This window comes from Eschscholzia californica, unplaced genomic scaffold (genome assembly GCF_041429995.1).
Source record: "Eschscholzia californica isolate CP2 unplaced genomic scaffold, dmEscCali1.0.p SCAF_46, whole genome shotgun sequence".
In the NCBI taxonomy this organism is placed as follows: Eukaryota; Viridiplantae; Streptophyta; class Magnoliopsida; order Ranunculales; family Papaveraceae; genus Eschscholzia; species Eschscholzia californica.
Genome location: NW_028238468.1, coordinates 102,884 through 110,000, shown reverse-complemented (window position 1 = coordinate 110,000; position 7,117 = coordinate 102,884).

Sequence of the window (7,117 nt, the reverse complement as noted above, 5' to 3'; positions counted from 1 at the left end):
CAGCTCGGGCGTCCCGTGCCTCGGCCCTTCCAAGTGGTGCTTCGTCGGACATCTCGATATCCACTCGAGCATTTTCGACCTTTCTCCATATGTGGGTGTGTGGGTATTTATCAGGAATATTGGAGAAAGAATCGGGAAAAAAATATTTTTTTCCTATTTTTTTTGAATTTTTAATTGTTTATTCACTTAAAAATTCATAAAAAAATAAATATTTATCGGAATCGCTATTATTATATATCAAAAGAATCCTTGTGAAAAGACCTTTCCAACGAATGCAAGTTTGTTGGATTTGGACGAGTAACGAAGGAGCAAAGGCCGAGTATGCTTGGTTAAAAATTTGATGTTTCCTTGTGAAAATAGGGAAAACAATAACTTTGCACTATATAGGGGAGGGGTGAGCTCCCTCCCCAGGCCGTGCACAGCCCTTGGGCTGGCAGGTGCCTTGGCCCTTGGGATGCAACATAAGGCATCCCAAGGGCAAAGCTCGGCACGGGGGTGGATGGGAAGCTTCCAAGAGTTGCCCAACTCATCCCCGACGTGGGAAATCGAAGAGGCAGCTGGGGGGGCCCGGGGGGGCACCACGGGCCAAAAATCAAAAACTCCCCAGCCTATGCCGGACACTTGGGGAAGCATCCCCGAAGGTGTCCGAGCTGCTGGGGGGGCCCGGGGGGCACCATGGGCCAAAAATCGAAAAGTCCCCAGCCTATGCCGGACACTTGGGGAAGCATCCCCGAAGGTGTCCGAGCTGCTGGGGAAGCTCGTTAGGCACAAGAGTCCCCAGCCGGCCCCAAAGATGCGAAAGTGCTGCACCTCGGAAGCTTCCTTGGTGCAGCACGATGGCGAAGCGCACGTCGTGGGAGCTGAAGGGGCAGCTCCCGAGAAGCGACGCGCGCAGCTTTGGCGCGACCTAGTTCGATGGATTTTTCACGCACAGCGTGTCGGCCGGGACTGTCCCGCGTTGGTCTCTTGCGCCTCTGCAGCCTTTCGGGGCGAGCGGAGCGCATTGGAGCGACGCGGGCGGTTGACTGTCCGACGACGTGTTGGCGTGTGAGTGGTGTTTGGTTCGAGTGTGCTGTTGGGCTTCCTGCTGTTCGCATGGGAACCTTCGGCTCTCGTTCCTGTTCAGTCGGCTCCCGACACCTTCGAGTGCCGGGCCAATATACGGTTCCTGTGCTGCATACCTTCCGCGGAGGCAACGAGTTGAGTCCCACGTATTTGCCCCTCGCCCGCCACGATGCGGAGCGAGTCGGCCGACGCCGCGCTTCCCGCGTCCCCTGCGAGAGACGGCACTAACGTGCCGTCCTCCCCAGGATCGCGGGACTCGCGAGATGTCTCGGACGCAGAGCGCAAGAAGGGACGGGAGCGGGACCTCGGTCCAGCCCCCGCCGACACTACGGTTTCCGAACGACGACCGCCCTGCGCAGCCGTGGCCTCACGGCCCGGACGCGCGGGGCGTCTCGAGAAGGAATGCTACCTGGTTGATCCTGCCAGTAGTCATATGCTTGTCTCAAAGATTAAGCCATGCATGTGTAAGTATGAACTAATTCAGACTGTGAAACTGCGAATGGCTCATTAAATCAGTTATAGTTTGTTTGATGGTACCTGCTACTCGGATAACCGTAGTAATTCTAGAGCTAATACGTGCAACAAACCCCGACTTCTGGAAGGGACGCATTTATTAGATAAAAGGTCGACGCGGGCTCTGCCCGTTGCTCTGATGATTCATGATAACTTGACGGATCGCACGGCCATCGTGCCGGCGACGCATCATTCAAATTTCTGCCCTATCAACTTTCGATGGTAGGATAGTGGCCTACTATGGTGGTGACGGGTGACGGAGAATTAGGGTTCGATTCCGGAGAGGGAGCCTGAGAAACGGCTACCACATCCAAGGAAGGCAGCAGGCGCGCAAATTACCCAATCCTAACACGGGGAGGTAGTGACAATAAATTGTTGGGTTTTGCACCCTTCTACTAGTGTTTATAGCGGAATAAGACATCTAATGTCTACACTAGTATTCCCAGGATCACATGCATAAGCCTATGATAATCATTAATTAAAACTAGAAAGATAAATACCTTATTCGCTAGTTTTCCCTCGAACCTTTCCAATTGCTTATGAGAAGATCAAGAGCTTCAAGTGTAGCTCCTCTACTTGGGACACGAGCAATCAATTTGATCTCCCACCTTGTTGTATAGCTAGCACACCAATGGTGGTTGGAAGAAGAACTCCTTTCTTCTTGACTAGATAGATAGTTAATGGGAATTAGCTCACTTTCTCTTCTCTACTTGATGTGGTAGAGTAAGAAAGCTTAGAGAGAAATTCCACACCTTATTCTCTGCCCTAAGAGTGTTTATATAGAACCCTAATAAGAATCCACCTCCTTTTAGGTTTCCCAAAACACCCTTTAGAATAAGATTTAGGGAAATAGTCGAAAATAGCAACTATTGGTATTTTCTCAATTCCCTAAGGAGATGACGTCCAAACCCAGCCAAAATTGGCAGATTTAATGTTCATAACATAAGGAAACGTCCCTCCAAAAATCAGCCCAATCCGAGCCCTAAAAGTGCCCGAATCGGCCTAGGCCCAAAAACCCTGCTTTTGGCCTTTTTGTACTATCTTTGCCTAATTCCTTTTTAGGCCTATGAGATATGTTTATGGGACACTCCCATGATTATATCTCACTCCCACTAGTCATATCCTAGATCAATTTGTCACTCTTATGTGTAACCCGTTGTAGGATCCGATCGAAGTTAGCCGCGAATTACTTCGTAATTCGACGATCGTAGTTGGTCTCTAGCTACAACTCTACGATCCCTAAATCAATCGGACTTGATGATCTTCCACATCAATTGTCCTATCCGACAAATTGTTCGCATTGTCACCTTGGTCGAAGGACATCTCCTTCAACTCCTTCAGACTCCCACTTGGACTTAGAACAAGTACAATGCTCGATTCCCATGTCACTTAGTATCCCATCTGATACGTCACGTCATTCAGACTTTCTTGATCTCGAGTACAACTGTCAAAACAAATGATTAACTTTTAATCCATTTGAGCACGGCCATGCATTTTCAGTTGCTGCTCGTCAAGTGGCCCGAGGACACTGCATCCTAACATGGTTAGGAGGACATAATCCATTCTTGCGCTCCCACTCAACTTCATGTCTATCCTGTCCTTCCCAGTATCCGCCTTTATAACCTCCTTTTACGGCGCGGCGTTTAACGGAACCAAAGTCAGACATTCCTTACATAAGATGAGCTGAGCACTCATGTTTTGAGGAATCTCTTCAATCTTGTCTTTATGAGAAGTTTGACGATTTCATCATTCTTTGGATGAACTTCTCATGTTGAGGGTTATTCCAGCGCATAATCTCTATTATGCACTCACGTAGTCGAATCGAATACACTATTCCTATAGCCCATGAAACTGCGCTATCCCATCGACTCCCGTACTAGTCTTCGTGAGTCATTGTTGTCCATGCAATGACCTGGACTAGGGAATTGATAATGAATCACTCCAAGTTCACTTAGTAGGGTTTCATTCATCAGATCACGTATCTGACAAGCCTACTCGGAGCGTTTTCTTTATCGTGTGGACTGTCTCTTAAAATACCAAACCAAATTCTAAGGACAAAATAAAATTTCTTTTATTTTATTTATCGAATGTAAGTAATTAGGCACATAAACTCTTTTATGAATCCAAATTACATTTGTTGCCATTCCCCAATGCGCTTTATACCAATGTCCCTCATGTGTGAATCATGTTTGGACTGAGGTAACGGTTTGGTCAACGGATCTGCAACGTTATCATCCGTATGAACCTTGCAAATTACCACATCTTTTCTTTCTATGATTTCTCTAATCAAGTGGTACTTCCTTTGGATATGTTTGGATTTTTGGTGCGCTCTTGGTTCCTTGGCTTGGGCTATTGCTCCGTTGTTGTCACAATAGAGAGTCACGCCCTCTTCCATGCCAGGTACGACACCAAGTTCTATCATGAACTTCTTGATCCAAACTCCTTCCTTTGCAGCTTCCGAGGCCGCTAGGTATTCTGCTTCAGTGGTAGAGTCTGCAACTGTGCTCTGCTTGGAACTTTTCCAACATACCGCTCCTCCATTCAGACAGTAGACGAACCCAGATTGTGATTTGAAGTCGTCTCTATCAGTTTGAAAGCTTGCATCCACATGGCCTACAACTTTTAGTGTATCTTCCCCGCCATATACCAGGAAATGATCCTTAGTCCTTTTCAGGTACTTTAGGATATTCTTGGCGGCGTGCCAGTGCGCTTGGCCTGGATTTGATTGGTAACGGCTACACATGCTCAAAGCATATGAGACGTCTGGGCGAGTGCAGATCATGGCGTACATGATTGATCCTATTGCCGAAGCATAGGGTACTTTCATCATGTGTGCTAGCTCATCAGGACTCTTAGGACACTGATCTTTGCTAAGCACCATACCATGTGACATGGGAAGGAATCCTCTTTTGGAGTTTGTCATCTCGAACCGTTGAAGAATCTTATCTATATAAGTTTCTTGACTAAGTCCGATCATCCTCTTTGATCTATCTCTATAGATCTTGATTCCCAATATGTATTCTGCTTCCCCTAGGTCCTTCATAGAGAAGCATTTCCGAAGCCAGTCTTTAACTGATTCCAACATCGGAATCTTGTTTCCTATGATTAATATGTCATCGACATAAAGGACTAAGAAAACTAGGTCGCTCCCACTAACCTTCTTGTAAACACAAGATTCTTCTGCATTCTTGAGAAATCCAAATTCTTTGATTTTCTCGTCGAATCGAAGATTCCAACTCCGGCTTGCTTGCTTGAGTCCATAAATGGATTTCTTAAGCTTGCAAACTTTTCCAGCATTTTTGGAATCTAAAAAACCTTCGGGTTGTGTCATGTACACATCCTCTTCCAAGTGTCCGTTTAGGAAGGCGGTTTTGACATCCATTTGCCAAATCTCATAATCATAATGAGCTGCAATTGCTAGAATGATCCGAATGGATTTAAGCATTGCGACAGGTGAAAAGGTTTCATCATAGTCTATACCATGAATCTGTTTGTATCCTTTCGCCACGAGTCTAGCTTTGAAAACGCTAACGTTTCCATCCTTGTCAGTTTTTACTTTGAAAACCCATTTGCATCCGATTGGTTTTGCTCCATCGGGCAAATCGATCAAGTTCCATACTTGATTTTCTGACATGGAATCCATTTCCGACCTCATGGCTTTTAGCCATTTTTCGGAGTCGGGGCTCGCCATAGCTTGGTTGTAGGTACTCGGCTCATTATCTTCTAACAGTAGGATATCTGTTTTCTGAGATAATTCCTGGAGCCTTTGAGATCTACGAGGGGCCTGAGCAACTTTTGGAGTGTTCTCAACTAGTTGAGATGTCTCCTGCGAATTTAATTCGACTTGAGCGGGAGGTACTCTCTCGACCTCATTTTCCTCTTCCATACTTTGTGTATAGATAGGAGCCGCTAAACCTCTTGATATCTCTATATCTGTGTTTATTTGTTGCTCATATCGAATTTCATCGATATCTACATTTCTCCCACTTGTCTGTTTGGAAAGGAATTCCTTTTCAAGGAAGACACCATCTCGAGCAACAAACACTTTGTTCTCAGATTCGTGGTAGAAGTAGTAACCCCTTGTCTCTTTTGGATAGCCCACAAAGAGACATTTGTCTGATTTAGGTGCGAGTTTGTCTCCTTGTAAACGTTTTACATAAACTTCGCATCCCCAGACTTTGAGAAAAGACAGCTTTGGAACCTTTCCAAACCATAACTCATATGGCGTCTTTTCTACAGCTTTTGACGGAGCTCGGTTAAGTGTGAAAGCAGCCGTTTCTAGAGCATACCCCCAGAACGTGTTTGGAAGATTTGCTAAACTCATCATAGATCGAACCATGTCTAACAAGGTGCGATTTCTCCTTTCAGAAACACCATTCATCTGGGGTGTTCCTGGCGGAGTGAGTTGAGATACTATACCACAACTCCTAAGATGATCGTCAAATTCTTGACTCAAATATTCACCACCTCGATCGGATCGAATGGCTTTTATTTTCTTGCCAAGTTGATTCTCTACTTCGTTCTGAAATTGTTTGAACATGTCAAACGATTCGGACTTATGCCTCATCAAGTATATGTAACCATAACGAGTGAAGTCATCCGTGAACGTGATGAAGTAGCCATAGTTACCTCTCGCCGGAGTACTCATTGGTCCGCATACATCCGTATGTATGAGTTCCAAGGGTTCTTTGGCTCGGTCTCCTTTTCCTTTAAAAGAAGACCTCGTCATTTTACCCATTAAACATGATTCGCATGTGTCATATGATTCTAAATTATACGAACCTAGAAGTCCATGCTCATGGAGCTTCTTCATGCGTGTCATGTTAATGTGACCCAAACGACAATGCCAAAGGTAACTTGGATTTGAATCATCTGACCGTAGCCTATTGGTTTCTATGTTGAAGACTTCGTTCTCAATATTCGTAATATAGAGACCGTTGTATAGCTTAGCACTGGTATAAAACATTTCACCTTTGTATAAAGAACAACGCTGGTTTTTTATTAATAGGTGATATCCCTCTTTGTCTAATTCTGAGACAGAGATAATGTTTCTAGAAATAGAGGGTACATAATAGCAATTATGAAGTTCTAAAACTAGACCAGTTTCTAAAGGTAGACTGAATGTTCCTACAGCTTTTGCAGCAACCGTTGCTCTATTTGCTACTCGTAGGACAAGCTCCCTTCCAGATAAATACTTGATTCCCTTAAGGCCCTGCACATCATAAATGATATGAGCACCACATCCGGTATCGAATACCCAGGATTGAGAATCAAATGTATTTGCTAAGTTAACTTCGATAACATAGATACCTTGGTCGGAATCGCGAGTTCCTTCCTTTTTCCTTTTGTTCTTCTGAATCAGTTGAAGTTCTTTCTTTGATTCAGACATTCCAATGCCTCTCCGGATTGCCTTGGAAGTCCCGTACTTCCTCAACCGTGATTTGTTTCGGGACATGTCCCTTAATCGACGGATGATTGTGTGCGCATCCATTTTCCTGAATCTCTTTTGAAGATTAGGTTCCATGGTTGCCAACATAAG